General features: G+C 38.3%; 1 long non-coding RNA gene across 1 annotated transcript; it reads left to right on the forward strand.

Moving 5' to 3' along the window:
* Positions 1-5248: 5248 nt before the first annotated feature.
* Positions 5249-11077, forward strand: LOC103151113 (uncharacterized). Its single transcript, XR_477618.2, has 2 exons — positions 5249-5457; positions 10930-11077. It is a non-coding gene; the product is annotated as an uncharacterized LOC103151113 (long non-coding RNA).
* Positions 11078-16895: the final 5818 nt, after the last annotated feature.

Raw genomic sequence — 16895 nt, forward strand, 5'->3', positions numbered from 1 at the left:
TGCTTTAATATAATGCCTCCGCAAGGGACAGCCCACGGGCGGAGTTTGCGCGTCAAAGCCATTGAAGCGGCTGAGTTATATATGTAGATGTATGTGCGCAATTGGAGACTGGCATGCAACCTGAGGGAGGGAGAGAAACATAAAAGAGGGTGGATAAAAGAGGTGAGACAGGGAAGGTAAACAATTACAGTCAAAAGCATATCTAACTATCCATCTATCTATCTATCTGTCTGTCTGTCTGTTTTGAAGAGCCCTGACTAATCTGCAGAAAGCCACCAGACAAATTTTTAGAAGACAAACAAACAAGCACGCGTTTCTTGTTACTTGAACTCTTGTCATTCTTCACTGGAACAAGGAAGAAAGACAAGCACAGCACAAATATTAAAGAAAAATATTTGGATAACATCCACCTAACACACAATGACTATGTAAATTCACAGGTTACCCAACAAGGCGTAGAGAATGAGGAAAACAAATGCTTTAGAAGATTGTCAGAAAGGTCAGTATAAGTTCAAAGGACAGGATCAATTAGATCTGCCTGCAGCATCTTCACAAAATGACAGCCAACAGTTAATTCTGGACTGTAACGAATGAAGGCAAAAATTAACCTCTTCTCAGTTTGATTAGTCTCTCTCATTGCTGTGGAGAAACTTGGACCTTCTCTACCTTTTTTTTTTATAGAACCTTTCAAAAATCACAGTGTCTTTCAAACAGAGTGAAAAAACACAAGCCCCATTAAACATAAGTAGATTTTAAAACAAATACTTTTTAGATGGTTTTTAAAGGAAGACACCAAGTCCACTCATTGGACGGCTTTTATGGTACAATTAGTTTCAGACAGGTAACCTTGCATACAGAAAACGTTACCAAAAAGAACGTTTTTTTTTTGTTTTTTTTTGTATAGTGCATTCAATGGCTGCAGGGAAGCCGTGTAATGAAGCTGCAAAACAAGCCCACGCCATTACTCTTCCACCAGGCTCGAGAATTGGAATGAGTCGTTTGTGCTGATAGGCTGTGTTAAATTTTCTCCAAATATAGCACTTTGCATTACGACCTAACATCTCTACATCTCAACTGTTCTGGGAACATTGCTCCAGAGGTCTTGTAGTCCATTTAGGTGCATTTTTGTAAACTAAAGTTGAGCTGTCATGTTTTTATTTTTCTTTTCATTAAGAGACTTCTATCCTTCCAAACAGGACATTCTCATTCATTCTTTTTTTTTTTTTAACTATCCTGTCATGAATTCTAACAGTTAAGATGCTGAGGCTGGTAGAATCTGAGATAGAGGCTCAAACAGCAGTCGATTTCTTTGAGCAGTCTTCGTGTCACCCCAAGTCGTGTTGGGATGTCCGTGCCTGGGAACACCTAGCTGCATTAAATGTTTTTAGTGTGAATAATCTTTTGCGCTGCAAAATAAAGGATTTCAAGTTGAGAAATTACAAGATGCAAGGCAATTGGTTATTTCTTTCCATCTTGCCAGTGGCGTCTCCTGTAGGCAAGAATTACTAATTAATCAAGTACATTTGATCAGGAGTACCTTCCTGTCATGTTCTCTCCTAAATTTACGTTTTCTGTTTCATGCACAACTTCTCCATTTTGATAATTCTAGATTACTCTAGAATGAATTTGTAAGTTCTATTTCAATATTTCAATAAATTCAGAAGGTAGCAAAGGCCACATTATTTTTTAAATCAAATCTCAGACGTAAAGCTTAAGAAATGAAAGTAGATTTTCTTTCTTTTGACTATAACTACAATTGATTAAACAACATTTCATAAGACTTAAAAAAAACACATCACATATTTTGTAGCAATTTAAGTGTACTCTAAATGCACAATGATTTGATCTAAACTGGAAAGAAGTTGCTGCACTTTTGGTGAAGATAAATTACTTTATTACTTTATGGGCAATATTTTGGATTTACTTATCAGCTGCACCTTGTTTCATTACAGTAATCAGAGGTTTAGACTTTCATCAAGTTTTCCTTTTGATAAGAGTCGGTCTTATTTAATTGAGTCCACAAAAATTCTGTGACGTAATCCATGTTGACCAGTGAGGTCAACTCATTCCTATCGCTGTGGTACAGAGAATCTAAAACACTCTTCAGTGAAATACACAGACTGAATACTGAAGTGTTCACAAGGGCAGGTCTGCAGAGAGGTGTTGGGCCAAACACGAGCTATGGCCTTTCTGTTTGGACTTTGCATATTTGTCTCCAGCACACTTTTCTTCGGGTACTCTGGTTTGAACATTTCTATCATCCTGCCCCCTAGTGGTACCAACACCTAATGTCTTTAACGTCACCAATATCAGTGTTTCTTAATTCCGATCCTCAGACTGCAATGCATGTTTTAGGTGTTTCTCTTCAGTCAAGCACTTGAGTTTAATAACTGGGTGATTAACAAGGTTTTGCAGCACTCGAGGTCAAGCAGTCGCTTGAAACAGGAGTTCTGGAACAGAGACACATCTGAAATGTAGAGTACACTGCCCTATGTGGATGAGACACCCAGAGCAAATCTGATGCATAAAATACATTTCCATGTTCCTTTGAGGTGTCAAAAACCATTTATTAAATCATTCAAAAACAATTACCAAAATAAACAAAAAAAAAAAAGAAAAGAAAAATGTATTGTGTTCCCCCGAAGCATGCAAATTTCACCCCTTTTTTACATACTGATGAAAGGACATTGTGTAGCCATATTTTACTTTCGTCCACTGAAATTTACAAGGGACCATAGCTGGAGTCGATATTACGTAACTCACACTGCTGACGCCTGTAAACCAACCCTTAGTGGCACAAAATGACTTTCAAACTCCCCTGCCATCACCTCAGTCCGATGACGAAGCAGACAAAGGAGAGTTAACACGAGTTATGAGCTTCAGGGTAGTTAAACTGTCGTCTCAGCCGCTCCTTCTTCCTCAGTTTTTTTTATAGGGGGCCCTGAACACTAATATAAGCTTTAACTTTGTCCACTCCTTTACTGTCCTGCATTTCCACCTACATATTGCAAATGGAAAAAACAAACAAACAAACAAACAAACAAACAAAACAAAAACAACAACAAAAAACCTTAAATATCATGCTTGAGTAAATTCCAAATAAGTCATGGTCAAAGTGAAGCATTTGAAGCCTTAATAAGAGCAGACAGATTAAGGCGTTCTGTTTAAATGTAGCACTCTACTGCTAATGAAAGACCTGATTACAGACAGTACTCTGAACTGTTTGATAATGGGTGTGAAAGCAAGCAGATTTTCCGAAGGGTGTGAAAGCAAGCAGATTTTTCCGAAGGGAGCAAACTTGAAGTCCCTGTCTTTTTCTCCAGTTATGTTAAAAGAGCCTGAAGGGGCCTTTGTTTCTGTGCGTTCAATGTTCTCAGGTCACTTTGTAGCTGTTCAGCTCAAATATGGTGCAGTGCAATTGTTGTCTTTGCTTTATGGCTGCCTTTTAAATAGTTTTCCATAAAAGACCCAAACATAGGGCAGTGCTGTAGAGAACATATTAGAGGCGGCAAAATAAATACTGAATTAGAGTACCATTCTCTGGTACTGTGATGCTTTTGAGAATCAGATTGTTAAACTGTTTTGTGATTTTTCATTGATTTGGCTGATGAGAATAATAATAAATCCACAGATTCACAGACTGTTGACAACAGTTTGTAGTAGTCCAATTTAAAGTAGGCTCTTTACTAAATTCTTTATGAGTAAACACAGCAGTAATTAATTTCTTAGTTTAGAGCCCTTTCTGTGTTTGATTCAGTTTTTTATATATATATATATTAAAATGGTCAATTTTTCGGAAGGGAAAAAAAACAGTTAAAGTCAAAAGAAAACCTCAAATGTTTTTGAGTGTCCTTATCACAACTTGTTTTGCAGAATGATGAATGGAAAAGAAATCAAAGGCAGTCAGATATCAAAGTTAAATCTCTTAACTCTCTGCTTTGTTTTTTTTTCCCCTTGGAGCAGCTGGGAGTTAAAAAACAAATGTTGTAGCAGAAACTCATGATGGCGACTGCTGCGAGGCTAAATCCAGAGCTGAGGAAACCATCATTATTGCCACGCTGTGGAGATGCAGAGAAAGATGCCACACTGATGGTGGGTGTTGCTGCATTGTTTTTTTTTTTTTTTACATGTCTGCAAAATTGCAGTGAAGGTGGATTTAATTCCACTTTCTCTGCCAGAATGACTGCACACTCACACACATATGCTGGAAAGAGAGCACACCTGTTCTCAGTTTGAAATCAGAGGTGGAAAAGCAGCTTCCCAGCAGGTATCAGTGCACTGTCATTTTATCATTCCTACTTGGATTTTTGGGGGTTAAAATAGATCTAAATCCTTCACGTTTTTAAGAAGCAAAAATTAAGTTTCAACTTTAGATTTTGTTGATATGAAGTACTCCATGAATTTGCATAACTGTAAATTCATTGAGCTCCTGAACTTGATCTAATTATCTAATCATTTGTAATCATCTGCCCGTCATGAGACAGGTTAGTTTTACCCTACTGATAATGTGTTGTTGCACAAATGATGCAACAACACAAATGATTATCAAAAACAAGATTTAGCGAACCAAGGTTGAATTTATTGTAAATCATCTTCAATTCACACATTCAGACTGAAATTTATGTTAAACCTTTCTTCCCGTTCAGCTGCCACAACAGCAAAATTGGCATGAACCTCAGTGTTTGCTGGGTTTTGTCCTCAAAATGATCCCAAACACAACAAAGTAAGTTTAGGGATGGACTTTATTAATGCAGGTGCATGTGTTTACATGTCTTGAGAGATAGTCCATGATCAATGCAAATTTGTGAATAGGATTTTTCTTTTTCTTTTTCTTTTTCTTTTTAGCAACTGATGGCGTTTACTGCGTGATCACACCAAACAATCAAAATTAGCCAAAGGCATTATTAAAAGTCCAAAATTATCACAGCACTCCTTTCCATGAGAACTGTATGTAAACTTTTTACCAGCACTTTGAATTGAAACTTAAAAAGACATAATTCTTATACAACCTGTTAATATCCGCCTCCTAAAATTGGAACTTTGTTAGTTTAGTTCACCTTTAGATGTTTCTGTTTGAGCAGCTGGAGAAATCTCTTAAGTGTTGTCATGTGTGGAATTCCAGTTATGTAAATTCATTGGGTGAATCCTCTGCTCCAAAAATAGCCCCACCTCTCTGCAGCGGTCTACGCTCACACGCTAACCCTTGTCTGCATGTCTCTGGATGACTTCTTACCTGTATCTCATCTTTGTTTTCTTTCTTCTCTGTGAGTGAAGGGTGTCCAGCCCCCATGTCTTTGTATAAACAAAGCGTGGGCTGTATATGTGTGTGTGCGCGTGTTTGTGTGAGCAGGGCCAGAAGAGGCTCTGCGTAGCTGAGATTCCCGAGATTCCCCCGCAGCAGATTTGGTCTCTGACAGAGGCCTCTGATGATCCGACACGCTCCAGTGGGGCGCACAGGTAGGTACAACCGCCTGTCTGTGCCACAGACAACCGTAAGTTCAAGCATTCCACCTTAATTCCACTCATTCCTGCAGCCACGGTGCTGGAGTTTGTTTGTGGGGGAAGTGTTTCTGGCAGCAGCTGTTTGTCTGATCAGGTGTGGGTGTTTGAAACTGTGAGAAAATGTTCGACTGAAAAATGGAAGACACAAGCATTCCATCTAGTTTATTCTTCAAACGGTGATTACTGTAATTATCCTAAAATGCAGGCTGTCGAAATGTTCATGCTCTGTTCTGCTGTGTTCCTGCAGAATCATACCTTTATATTTCAGAAGATGAATTTGGGGGGATATGGGGTAGGGAGCATACCCCCCCTTTCATATAATCACACCTGAGGAGAAAAAGTTTCCATAAAGCCGCTTCCAAGCTTTCCAACCAGAAATCTACATCAGTAATTTTGGGTTGACACCCGATCCCGACGTAAACAGAACAAAATAACGCGCCTCGACACCTGAAGCTTGCACATGTGTGGTTTGGTAAGCCTGAATCTCTTGGAGCCTTTGTGTGAGCGATTAATAAATAAAGTCTGTTGAAACAGAGCAGCATATCCTGAAGTCTCTTGGCAGCTGCTTGTTGCTATTTTGGTTCACCTATTCTTACCTGAGGTGCTCACACCCTGCCAGGCCCAGGGAGAGGAAAAAAAATATAGATACACACAAATGCACGAAGCCAAAAGGGGTGTAATTAAAGTAATTAAGGAGAGAGGTGAAGTACAGGTGAAGTAGCTGTGAAAGTCAGGTTGGTGATGCCAGAACGAAGGGCTAATATATGAAATACATCTTTAAGGCTTTTTTTTTTGGCCTCAAATTACATGATTTTTAGAACATGGGAGGTTTTTGTGTGTTTCTATTATTCCAGAAGTGTGACCATCATTTGGTTTATAGAGCTGATTTCAGTTTTTTACCATTTTACCATTTTGCTTAGCTGAATAAGAACCTGAGTGAGCCTCAAAATGCAGCTTCCTCTTGTTAGCAGCACAACAAACAATTCCCTCACTGATTAGCAAAGAAACAACCTGACCTAACTATGGTTGTTTTGGTGGAAAATTTGACACTGGTCAAAAGTGGTTGCTCTTTATTTTTGTAAGTTGTGAAATTTTATTATAATTTTTTTTAACTACTTTTCCCCCAATTTTCATAATCTTAAAAACTGGAGAAGAGCTGTTCTTACCTTAGTGTTGGTAATAGTTGTTCTGGTTTTCTTATTTGACTGTATGACAAGAGCATTAGGTCCTGTGATAACTGTGTATGTCTAAATTTGCTCCCCAATTTAACAGCATAATCATGGCAGCTGGGTCATGACAAAATTGATGCTAAAGTGGGGGGTGTTAAACTCCAGTCCTGCTCCAAAGCTGCCACTTTTAATTGTGTTTGTGTCTCTACACACCTGAAACAAATATCTAGGTCATTAGTACGACTCTGTAAGAATTCACCAGAGACGGATGTAAAAGTTGCCGGGCAGGGCTAGAATTTGAGGAACTCGTTCAAGATAGAATTCGAGACATCTTTAAAAGTAAAATTTACAGAGAAACGTCTGTCACACAAATGCACAATCTTTTTACCAGCCTCAATGCAAGCAAATAATGCACGCCTCTATAGATTTTATTTGTCTGTTGTGATGTAAAGATGTACACTAACAGTAACAAAGCCCTGTGAGCATCTGTTACATGTTCTGCCTGTGCATGCCTGGGTTCTCTCCAGTTACTCCCAAAAACATGCATGCTAAGGTAATCTGAGATGCTGAGAAAATGTTCGTTTGGTCTGAGTGTGTGCATGTTTTTTTTGTCGTGCATCTTACCCTGTAATAGATTGGTGGCCTGTTCTGGACAAACACTGATTCTCACACTGGATATAAACTCCAGCCATCCATGGAACTGAAATGTATAAAGTGGGTACAGAGATATTCTAGGTTGGTCAGTTATCTGCCATATTTGTTACATGTCTTGAAATAGATCACTATTTTTCAGGCCATGCTGTCCAGATTTGACATGTGCAACAACACTGACAGTCAGGCTTGGCCTCTTTGCAGGGATTGTTGCTCATCTCGTTAAGTCAAATGACAAATTCTACTGAAGCCAGTGTAGTCATCCTGAGTACATTAAACATTACATGCATAAATTCTATTCTATTCATCAAGTAAATGTACAATAATGAAACAATTTTAAAACATCCACATTTGTCAAAGTATTTTTTTTTCCTTTAATATTTCAAAATAGAATAGAAAAACTGTTTTCCAGACTCATATTTTTTAGACTTTAGGTTTTATTTTCCTCACCTTTTCAGCCTATTTCTTGTACCTGAGTGCAGCAGCAAATAGTGCATTATGTGGCACAGTTATCTACAGCAGGACAGTGTCTGAAAGTCATTTATTCCAGATTTGGGAAACAAATCCATCACGGATTTGACAAAGGATATGAAAAATGCACGCTCCCCCTCTTGGTCAGGCTAAACTTCAAGAAGTCTTTACCACTACTAATGCTGAATAGTTTAAAATATAACACAGTCTTGCTTCATTGAATCCGAATGTAGATACATTATACATAGTATCATTTTAGACATTTTCAGGGCTAAAGTCCACACAGTAACACAGAAACTTTCAACTGAAACTAAAGAGCTTTGTCAATTCCTAAAATCAGATTGCATTCTAAAAATTCAAAACAAACCATTCAGGAGGAAATCAGACCCGACTGCACCCCTTCATCCAGCCTGTAGAATGTTACTGCTTAAGCATGTCTGTCAATGAACCTCTACCATGCGGGTCAGACGGGATTTTATGCCTATGGTTGTATCTCCCGCTGTTGTCCATTGAAACCCTTCACACGCTAAGCCTCCTCTCCCTCTCCCCCCCATCATGTTGAGTTGGAAGGCTTGCAGGGTTTTCAGGGAGCAGGTATGGATAGGGTGAGGGCCAAAAAAGAAAGAGAAGCAATGATTGATCTCAGCCGTAGACACCTCACTTTATCGCTGCAGCTGATAGGACCTACCTCTATTCAGCTATGCTGTAGGCTGTTTTAGTGTAAGCATAAACACAAGGCCAAATCAGTACCTGTGCTGCTCTGTTTACCTGGCAGCCGTTCAGCCCCTTTCTGTCTAAACTTGAAATAGGATCCAAACACTCTACTCACGCATAGCAGTTTGCACGAGATGCTTTCCCTGCCTCCCAACCTACCACAGGGCTCCTTAGCGCTATTTTTGCTCTGTCTGAACCATAACCACCCCTCTTATTTCTTTGATTGAGAGGTGGAACATTTAGCTTGGGGGCTTTGACTGCAAACAAAACACTGATTTTGAGCGGTTACCAAGGAATCACTTCGCTAACAACCCCAACAAACACTGGTGATGGATTGCATTAGTGTGGCTTTACTACTTTTGAGGAGGACAGGTTGGTGGTTGACTTTGGTGGTTATTCAGCACATTTCTCCAACTTGTCCAGCAAAGTGTTTCCTGCAATCATCAACTTTTTAAATTTTAAGCAGGACTTGAAGCTCTACTTTTTTGTTTCTACATTCATTGGTTAACCTTGCTTTCTGCAAAAAAACAAAAAACAAAAAACAAAGCAAAAAAAACAACTTTTTTTTTAATTCTGTGGCCCTGAATTTTCTTCTGTGAAGCAGAATTCAGATGTAAGGTACAGGCATCAAAACTAAAATAGTAATGAGAAACTAAAGTACAACACACTCAAGTACCATAATGTGTTCACCTTGTTCAGACTGACCTTTTTTCCTTCCAAAGATCAACTTTCTTGGCACAAAAGATGCTGGTGTGGCCTTTATAAGGTATCATTGCCTTTTGTCACTCATAAACACGGATCCTTATGAAGGCCTAAGGGTTGGAAGGTCGATTCACTGAACTTATAAATAAAGCATGTAACTTTAATTTGCTTAGAGCTTGCGAGTAAGGCTAAAAGAGTTGGAAAATATTATGACTTGCTATAAAATTAAATGTCCACCAACTTGAGAATAGAACTTTCCTTTTTCTCCAGTGTACCTGGTGATACTTCCCGCTCACTTTTCAATAACTCTCGCTGCTTTCCCTCATGCTAGTTTTCAATGTCTGTACCAAATGCTTACTGATGAAGATCATATTTTGTGTTAGTAGCTGTTGGAGTGGATCACAATTTGATGTTTGTTCACCTCCTTTTTGAAAATGAGCTATAGGTTCTTAGAGGTTTCAAGACAAGGAAAAGATTCATACTACAAATCCTAAATTTCAGTGTTCTGATCCTTAGTCCTTTTTTTTTTTAAACCAATGGAGTGATTCTTTTTCATGCCGGAGAACACTTTTAAGAATAGAAAACAACACACATGAGCTATATTGATATTGCAGCTCAACCAAATCATTAGGAGTGTTTAACAGAGAATAGTGACTTCCAAGTCTTCTGCTGTCCATTCTAGTTATCTGGTTAGCAGAAATGCTCAATGTCTGGTCAGTCTGACCTGTTCTAAATAGATAGTCACTACCTTATACGTTTGTGATATGTGGGTCATCACAAAGTTTCTCAGAGGGAGTCTGGGAACCAGATCTTTTGGCTCAGCATTAGGATGTCGACAAAGACCTTCGAAACCTTGAAAATAAAGGAGCACTTCATTCTTATCTAAACCCTCCCTAAGTTCCTGTAGGGTGAAAATACAATAAGCCTTACATGAATTTTACTGTTGCTGCAAAAGGAAGTTGATAACTTTGCCCAGATTATACAGTATTAAAAGAAGCAATTTTCTAAAGTTCCACAATCGGGGATCCAGTTTAAGCAAAGCTATGATGGCTGCAGGCTTTTATTTGGAGGTAAGTATTGCTGACACAATTAGTGATTCCAAGCAAATTTCTTCCTCTTCTATTGTTATTTGTCTTCTAACTAGCCTGATTTAATAAGTGCAATGATGCTCATTGTCAGCTTTACCACTATGCCAAAATACCAACACTACTTTGGTAAAGTGTTGATGAAATGACTATACGAAAATAATGTTGTAAGATTGTTTTTTTTTTGTTTTTTTGTTTTTTTTTTGTTGTTGTTTTTGTTTTGTTCTTGGAAAAAAATACAAATAATTTAACTTTTAAAAATAACCAATTTTTCTTCCGATTACCCTGCAAAATATTAATTTCATTCTGTCTCCATAAATGTATTTTTGCCACAACTTGGCTTCATTGTTTTGGTATGCAATCGACATTTTGATTCTCTTTCATGCTTCATATTATGACAGTCCAATTTTAAGATTATCATTTTCCTCAAATTATTAATGTACGTTGAGCTAAATTTTACCTTGTTCAGTTTGTGTGGCTTTACATGGATCACTGCAAGAGTAATTGGAAACCTGCACCATAGAGCAGCTGTGACTGTTTGCATTATGTGCTATTAGATATTGATTTGGTGATAATACTTATAAGAAAATCATTAGGAATCGGAAGTTTGACACAAAATGCTTAATCTCTTCCAGATGTCCGAGGGGTCATAATGTCCTCCTGCCTCCGGTGCAGCATTGATCCACTGGAGCAAACATCAGCAGCTCGAGAGTAAAGAGAACCACACAGTGCATTTGTTGTAAAACTAGTGAGATAATGAAATAAAACAAAACCTGACCACGAGTATTATCTGTCGGTGCAGAATGGATATATTGGAAATGCAACACACGTTTGTTACTCCTTTGTACAAAATGTTCTCAATCTAGACAGTATCCATATGTGGGTAAATTACAGTGGATGGAGGGAGCTGCCAAATGTTGCAAAGCTGAAACGCTTCTTTCTTCTCCCCTTAAGAATCTCTTTGGGTTGTATTTTTTTTGTCTTAAGGCAAAAGCTCAAACTCATTTATCTTCCACTCTTAATTTGGCTTTCAGCGCTGCCCCACTGTGTCTTACCGTACATCAAAGAATCATTGTCAAATTAGGTGATAATCTAAATGAAAACGGGTTGCTGCTGTACTCAGTATGTGGAGGGCTTGCTTTAATTTCTTTTCTCATACATCAAAAGTAAATATCTATCAAACAGCTTCTTTTCTTGTGGAAATTAACCAGTGAATACTGGAGTATTTTTGGTCTTCTGAGACTTAATACTTCCCCCTGCAAGCCAGAGAAACCAGTGTGGCTGTTTGGACATCCAGGTGGATGGGGAGGGAAAACGGAGTGAAGCAAGTATTGAACCACATGCTTATGTCTGGGGTTGGCAATTATGTGAAACTATTCCAATGGTCAAGCACAGAAAGCAATGTCTGTTTCTGAGAATAGATACAAGAATTGCAACATACAAAAGTAATATTTCTTTGTAACAACTAATCCTTTGCAGATAAACTAACCTCCATGTTTTATAACTTGAGAGAACAGAGATTACCTTACCAAGTCAACGTTATGTACATTTCTCTGTAGTTCTTAAGAGATCAGTGTTGTGAGCTCAAAGTTGGCTAGTTGTGACAAGATACTGAGACAAATTATTCTTTGTCTCAAATAATAATTTGAGAAACATTATTATTGAGACAAATACCTTGTCTCAAGTCTAGCAAAGGAACACTTTTGGAAAAAGAGTTGGAAAATGGACGGATGAAATGCAAATATAATGGCAATTCATATTTTTGGGAGACTAGATTGTATTTTTTTAAATTTAATTTCTTTAAAGCATTGGTTTAAAATGTTAGTATTGCTTTATAATTACGCTTTGCACCAAAGAAGATTTCAAAGATTTCAGGGAGATTAAATAAAAAACAATTTGTTTCTCTTCTGGAGAAACTGCTCGCTACATTATCAGTGCTGTGATAACAGACGTACCAACTCAGTGTGAGTTTAGTCTTAACATAAATCAAAGAATATGAAAAATAATAATAATGCACATGGCATTGTGTGTTTATGTGCTGTGTGCATAATGTTTTCTGACAGCTCGCTCCTGTCAGAAAGTGTGTTTTTGGCTTTTCAATTTTCACGCAACTTTCTCTGTGAGAAAACAGGAGAACCACACCTGACTGGGCATCTATCCAAACAAAAGGTCTTGAACCCAGCCCTTGCGTGCCGCTCCAACCCAGACATCTGATTAATTACAGTGTGGCCGTTAAGGCAAAGAAAAACTAGCTGATGAAAAGTCAGCGAGTCTGCAGGCTCAACCTGCCCAAACAGCATCATGCGTGTTAGCTAGTAAAAGCTCGCGTCTCTCCTTCCTTCCAAGTCTTTTTCCTTCCACGCCCCCTCCCCACTACCTCCCGCCTCTGCTCCGGGCCCATTCGTGCCGAGAAGGTAAAACATTTTTCCTGCTGTGTCAGAGCCCCGCAGGTGGGCCCCGTGTACTCAGGTAGATTATATCACTGTTACTATAGACCGTGTTTGGGTTAGCTCAAACACACTCTTCACGGCAGGAGCAAAACAAAGTGTTCCACAGTGGATGATAACAGTAGAAGCTGCTCCCTTCAAATTAACCTTTGGAAACACTTTGGCCTCGCACGGAACACAGGCGTAATACCTGCTCTCCCCACCTATTTTTTTTTTTTTTTATATCTGTAGTAAAGTTTATACAGTCTTTCTCATTAATCTTAAACAGTGACACAAGCCTTTCAGTTAAAGAAAAGAGCTTCCTTATGTCCAGATTGAAAGCATTGTGCTGATTGGATGAGTAGTTCTGTTTCTGATCTACATGTTGCTTGTGCAGTAGATTTTATAAATTGACTTACTTTAAACAAAAGAGGCATGAATTGCTTGAATGTGCTCTGGGGCCAGAAGCCCAGGATGGCTTCGATAAACAGATCACCCAGGTGGTCCTCGTGTAAGAGCGGGGCTACAGCACTGCTGCAGAGGCCTGCTGCTGCTGCTGCTGCTGCAGTCACAGCCATGCAACATCTTACTCCAGTAACTGACTCACTGTGTCTCAGCAAAAGGCTGAAATTCTGCTGAACTAAGAACAATCTGGAGCTTTTCCAGGTGTCTGAACACTGAGTGGTTTGTCGTTGCACAAAGAGAGACACACATGAGCTGAGAAATCTTTGCAAACCACCTCATTCATTTGCAAAGAGCACAATGCACTTAAAAAGTTGTTTTAATCCTTTGTAAAGCTTATTCATATAGTTTGCACAGGCTGTCTGAATATTTGTCTTGGTAGTAGTATACAAACAGCTCTGGAAAGTGATCACTGCACTGAACCTCAATGAGAATATTTGGTGGAATAACCATGAGGTTATTCCACCAAATATTGATTTCTGAACTCTTCCTGGGTTAAAATGTTAGGTAACACTTTATTTGAAGGGGGTTGAATAAGACTCTCATGACACTTTCATAAACATGACATAACACATGTCATGAACATGAATAAGCCTTCGTGAATATTTATGACTGTTGTCATAAAGCGTCATTCGGTAAATTATGACACTTTTAATACAAAGTTGACATTATTCAAAATGTCTTTGTTATGACAACTTGACATTAACCAAGAAATCATTACTGTTTAAACTTTACCTTTAATAACATAAAGTTACCTAATTTTTAAAGTGCAATCAGTAATACTTTTATAACAAATTTATAACAATAATGATTTACTGGTTAATGTCAAGTTGTCATAACAAAGACATTTTGAATAAAGTCAACTTTGTATTAAAAGTGTCATAATTTACCAAATGACGCTTTATGACAACAGTCATAAATATTCATGAAGGCTTATTCATGTTCAGGACAGGTGTTATGTCATGTTTATGACAGTGTCATGACAGTCTTATTCACCCCCCCCCTTCAAATAAAGTGTTACCAAATGTTAATATTGTTGTTCCCAAATGAATATGAACTTCTTTTCTTTCCATTATTTGAGGCCTGAAAGCACTGCATCTTCTTTTGTTATTTTGACCACTTCTCATTTTATGCACATAAATACTAAAGTTTTGCTTGGAATTTCAGAGACATGTTGTCAGCAGTAATTAGGATAAAAGAACAATGTTTATTTTACTCAAACATATACCTATAGAAAATAAAATCGGAGAAACGGATCATTTTAAGTGCTTTCAATTTTTTCCAAACCTGTATATAAAATAAAAGATTATCCCAAGATTTTATGTAGCTTGCTTTTTTTGGTAAGTGTATATATATTTTAGTAGTTGTGGTTGATTTACTATGTTACTATCTTTTTATGTGTTGCAAGGTTTTGATTAATGATCAGTTTTCCACCGAAAAAAGATTGGAAACAAAAATAAAATATGTTTCAGAACCATCTATCAGAACCATAAATTAATTCGTCCATCCGTTGTCTCCCACTTTTTCCACATAGTTAGAAGGAAAACGCAAAACCAGACATCCTGCCCACAGTGAAATTCACTTGGTTCTCACCGGAGTTACCAAAGGTGACCATTCAAGTCCCAAGAGTTATTGATAAACCACTGAAAGTTCTCTACTAAATCTCTTTCTGCCCTTGCTCCTGAAAGACATACTAGGTTTCAACCTTATAAGATATTGCCTCTTTGAGTTCTTTTTATACTTGTATACTACAGGTTTCTCCGACTTTTCAGGCTAAAATATGATTTATTGAGGTTTTTCTGTGATAATCTCATTAAACCAAACTTGAAAAGAACAGACTTCACAAACTGAGAGATTTGGTTGGCAATTCAAGATGTGGAATGAGGACAGACTCCTAAGAAGGTTGAATGCTAAAATTAAAAAAAAAAAAAAAAAAAAAAGCTTCAACAAATTATTAGTTGCAGCCAGGGCATCCACATCTGTCCAAGGTTGATTTCATGAACCTATGCAATCAGTTTTTTGTTTGTTTGTTTGTTTGTTTTTATTTCCCTCTGACAGTTTTGGTTTCTAGGTAAACTCTATGTGTCACATCACAAAGGCAGAACAAGTTTTGCAGTGATTTGTCATGGCCTAATTTATTTTATGTAACAAAATAAAAAAGATTTATTTTTTCCACATGGTTACAAAGACCTTCTACTTGAACTGTGGATCCTCATCAGAAGCCACCATTTGTATTTGGCTAAAAACATTTTTTCACTAATTTTTAATCCCGTTTTTCCTTTTTACAAGTTAACAACAAATCCTTGAACACACAACAAACAAACAAAAGAAACAAGTCCCCCCACAGCATACTAATCTTTTGTTCCATCAGGATTAATAAACATGACTGAAATGAGTGTTTGTAAATACTTGTAACCATAACTGCTGGCCTGTTCATGTTCATACCTTCTGGTTTACATTGGGAGCTGCTCCAGGCAGACAGATGTAGGCTCCTGAGCGCCGGGCAACACTGTAACAGCTCGAGATTTACTCGATGGAAAAACACATTCCTCACACCCACATGCTCATCATACATCAAGTTTGTTTCTAATCTGAAGACAGGTGAGGGCTCAAATCAACAATGCCAGACACCGTACTGCCTAATGCATTGTTTAGATAGCATTATTTTACATAACGAGTGTGTTCCTGTGGCTTGTCTTATCATGGGAGGTGCTTGTTTTATTAATGTCATTAAGCTGGAGCTCTGTTGTCCCTTCTTCTTGCAACGCAGCCCCTATCTAGCATCTTATCACATTAAGCTGAGTTATTGTTAGGCCCTGTGTGCACCAGTGATGGTTTATGTACAGTAAGTGTGACAGATCATTTGTCAGAGTCAGCCTGGTCATTCCCTCAGCATGCCCCAACATACTTCTGCCTTTCTGCTGCTCGACCATGTTTGTCTGAGAAAAGGATTAGGTGGAAATATGAGGAAACTGTCAGAATGTAACTGCGAGGGTAACCCGGCTTGTGTTTCCCAATGCTTAATAGTGTCAGGTAATAGCTGTGAGTCATAGCTGAGAGTATGCCATCGCGTGCATGCTCAACAGTTGAGGTTATGCCTCTGTGGGCACAATTGGAAAAACTGGTTCTTCTAAAATGTTGTTATGACAGATATCACTGCACAGGGATCACCAGACACAGGGGGGGTTCCCTCCGCAGGCACAAACAGAACTGATTTGGATTTTTGTCCTTTTATTTCATTTTGTTTGGGGTATTTTGCCTCATCAGGTAAAGTGAATCGGAGCTTAAATTACTCATCTGGGTCTGGATTGTCTGTGAAAGGTTCATGTTGCCTCTGGCTTAAGGGCCACAGAAGCGCTATTATTGTTTTTGTTCAACACGCTAGGATTCTGACTGCAGCTCTAAAAATAACACAAAGACCATAATTATGGCTTCGACTTAAAGCCCCCACCTCTCCACTCCCTCCACCCATTATCCTTCGGAGCACCTGTGCTTATTTACGGTGTGTGAGTGTCTTCACATGTTTTCCAGATGATTTACAGCTCGTCGGTTTGTCAAATTTGTGCAGGAATGCAGTCTCTGATGTCAATAAGAATCAAGTTGATTGTGAAGCAGTGACTCTATAGAAACTTCAGCTGACGACATGAAGTCCAGGCCCTCTACAACAATGAGGAGTTTACTTTTAGTGACACTGGTAATTCAGGTATGCGAGG

Source organism: Poecilia formosa, unplaced genomic scaffold (assembly GCF_000485575.1).
Source record: "Poecilia formosa unplaced genomic scaffold, Poecilia_formosa-5.1.2 Scaffold271, whole genome shotgun sequence".
Lineage (NCBI taxonomy): Eukaryota > Metazoa > Chordata > Actinopteri > Cyprinodontiformes > Poeciliidae > Poecilia > Poecilia formosa.